This window comes from Suricata suricatta, chromosome 4 (assembly GCF_006229205.1).
Source record: "Suricata suricatta isolate VVHF042 chromosome 4, meerkat_22Aug2017_6uvM2_HiC, whole genome shotgun sequence".
Classification (NCBI taxonomy): Eukaryota; Metazoa; Chordata; class Mammalia; order Carnivora; family Herpestidae; genus Suricata; species Suricata suricatta.
The window spans coordinates 47490037-47493552 of NC_043703.1; the positions used below are offsets into that span (position 1 = coordinate 47490037).

At 36.0% G+C, this 3516-nt stretch overlaps 1 pseudogene; it reads left to right on the forward strand.

Moving 5' to 3' along the window:
- The first annotated feature begins 904 nt into the window (after window positions 1-904).
- On the forward strand, window positions 905-2839 carry LOC115290567 (annotated as a pseudogene).
- Window positions 2840-3516: the final 677 nt, after the last annotated feature.

Genomic DNA, 3516 nt, shown 5'->3' on the forward strand with positions numbered 1-3516 from the left:
ACTTTATCTGGGCATAATCCAGAAAACATCACTAATAATAATTTATTTTGTATTGGGAATTGGATTATTTGCATTGTATCTTGGGACCTGAAAAATTCCTTACATAGAATATGATTATGGAAATCTATTAACCTGTGGCATTTACACATGTTGCATTTTACATGTAATATTTAAAAGGAGAAGGGTAAAGAGTTTGCACAGCACCTGCCAACATTTAACCTTGAATATGTCAAGAAATATTAGCTATTATGTTTGTTTGAACAATATGTTCCCAAACGCATATACTCATAGTGATTCTGTCCGTATGTAATATATGATACAAACCCATTTGTGATCAAAATTGGAATTCAGAGCAATCTCTAAAATCATAGTTTTATTTTGTAGTGTGACATTCTGCTACTTGCAAACCATTAAGTGAATTCATAATTCTCTGCTTAGTGGCCAAAACCTTAATTAACTCCTTATTATAGAGAAAAGTACAGACCATTAATTACACTGTAACTCAGAATAGAATAAACAAAAAATTTTTAAGTCATAGTCTTTTTGACTGAAATGTATTAAATTATGTTTAAAATTATAGCATGATTAGAGATTTATCAATTAAACAAATCTGAAGACATGATTTTTAAATAATTTAAAATTCATTCAGAGACTGTAAAAATATTAAAACATGCCTGTATCAAATAGTTTGCTCAGCCATGATAACAATTGTAATCATTGAATAATAATGTCTTAAAACTTTTTTTCAGTCATAGTTGTTCAAAGATACTTTTTTCAAACATGGTTATATATCTGGAGACCTCATTTGTTGAAACATTCCTCACATTGTAGAGAGCTGTGGAAGAAGATTCTGAGTTCTCTGTACTGCTCAGAAATGGATCCTGTGGTGGTATAAAAAGAGCTCATGGCAAACCAGCAGTTTGCTAATGCATATCTGAAGTTTTCTGACAATTCAGCATGGAGGGGTAACAGCCTGTAAAGGGTGCTATATTCCTCCTCAGTTAAGGAACAGAGAATTTAATTAAACAGTCTATGATAAAGACAGTTCACAGTTTGAGTAAAGGATGTGCATAATAGTCTTGAGGTTCATAGTGACTCAAGAGGAAAGTCTAGTTTCTCAGTGATTGTGGAAGTGGATAAAGGGGAAGGCTTGTTGATCATGGACAAGGAGACTGATAGCACTGGCAGCCATGATTACAGAAGTGGTTCTGACAAATTTGAATATGGTGGAAACAGTTGCTGGTGTGACAAATCAGATGAAGATGACTGATCAAATCCCCTCCCACCAAGTGAATGCTTAAAACAGAATTTTTTTCTGGAGATGAGTCTGGAATTAACTTTGAGAAATATGACATTCCAGTTGAGGCAACAGGCAAAAATTGTTGTTCAATGATGTTCAGTTGTCAAGCTTCAGTGATGTTAAGGTGGGATAAATCATCATGGGAAACAGTTTACTTGTTATACCCACCTGACTCCAGTGCAGAGGGATGCTATTCTTACTGTCAAAGAGAAAAGATATTTGATGACTTGTACCCAAACAGGGTCTATAGAAACTGTAGTATTTCTCTTGTCCATCTTGAGTCAGATATATTCTGATGGTCCAGGAAGAACTTTGAGAGCCATAAAAGAAAATGGAAGGTTTGGAAGCTGCAAAAAAAAAAAAATCATTTTCCTGGTATTGGTACCAGTGAGAGAATTGGCAGTGCTGATCTATGAGAAAGCAGATCTAGGATTTTTTATACCAATCTAGGATTTTTTTTTTTGGATTATTTCTAGTGGTCTCAATATTGGTCAGCAGATTTGAGACTTTTAGAACATGGATGCTACTTGTTAGTAGCCATTTAAGAGCACTTGAAGATATAATGGAAAGAGGAAATATTGGATTAGACTTCTGCAAACACCTGGTGTTGGATAAAACTGATAATATATTGGATATGGAGTTGAAGCTTAAATATGTAGAATACTTGAACAAAACAGTATGGCATCAAAGGGTGATCACCACACCACAATGTTTAGTGCTTCTTTCCCTGGGGAAATAAAGATGCTTGTCATGATTTCTTTGATGAAAATATCTTTCTGGTTATGGGAAGATTGGTTATACCTCTGAGAATATCACACAGAAGGAGTCACGCAAATGGTAATTTCTGCTTGACTTTCAATAGGCAAGGATTGGAGACCAAAAGGGGTCTAGATTCTCTGCAGGATTTTTTATACCAGAAAGGATATGCTTGTACCAGTATGCATGAAAAACAGTCTTAGAGAGACAGAGACAAGGCCTTCACCTGTTCCTCTCAGGAAAAAAATTTAATTCTAGTAGCTATATCAAAAGTATCAAGAAGACTGGATGTTTAAAATATGAAACAGCTTGTCAATTTTGACTTGCCAATGATATTGAAGAAATGTACCTCACATTGGCTTTGCTCTGTCTTAAACAGAGAAACATAAATATTACCAAGGTTTTGTTGGATCTTCTTGTGGAGACTAAACAATTACAGCCATCCTGATTAGAGAGATGGCGTATGAACCCACTACAAGGGTAGCAGTTGTGTACATTCCAGGAGTCGTAGATTCAGTGGGGAATTTGGTGCCAGAGACTATCAACATAGTATAGGCAATTCCAGCTTCTGTAGCAACTATGCGTGTGAGCAGGTGCCATGGTGGTAGCAACTCTCTACAGCAGCAGAGAGTTTGGTAGCGTTGATTATGGAGGTTTTTGCAGTAGTGAGGATTTGGCGGACATCAGAACGCCCAAGGGGCTGACTCAAGAGCCGCCATGAGACAACGGAATCTGCTTTGCGGATCGTTCTGCCCAACAAACTCATCTGGAAACCACAGGTAGTGTAGTCAGACAGTAGCTGTGTAGCCTCAAGAACACACAGCAAATCACCAACTATGACATTCCACTGACTTTTTTTTTAAGGAACTAAAGGTCACAGTTAGAGTTGAAAGGAGGAATCAGAAGCCCTCTTCAGACACAGTGTGAAGACTTCAATTACTACAGTTTCGATTAACTGTCCTCCTGCCTACCTCAACCCAAACTATATTTATAATTTTGAAACAGGATCATTTGTTTGTTAATGTACTGTGCCTTTAACTGTAGACAACTTTTATTTTGATGTCTTGCTGGTTTGGTAATACTGAAGATATCACTTGTTTTGGCAATGTAAATTGATTAAACATGGGCTAAAACACACACAAAAATTCTGTGAATTTTAAAACAAGCACACATTTACAAACAAAACTCGATTCCTTATTTAAGTATTTAAGGAGTAGACTGACTTTATTATAGTAAAACTTTCTCCAAATGTTATTTGACTTCCCAAATAAGTCATTACAGAGAACAGCAGATATGTGTTTTCCAGATTAAAATATTGTAATGGCAATGCCATCCTTTCTCCTCAATATAAGGATGCGTTTTGCCTTATGATTGTAAGGAGACATGATTCTAATGAAGCAAATGTCAGACATAAGGGGATGTGGAAAATTACTAGAGAGACTCGGTGTGTCTTGATGAAT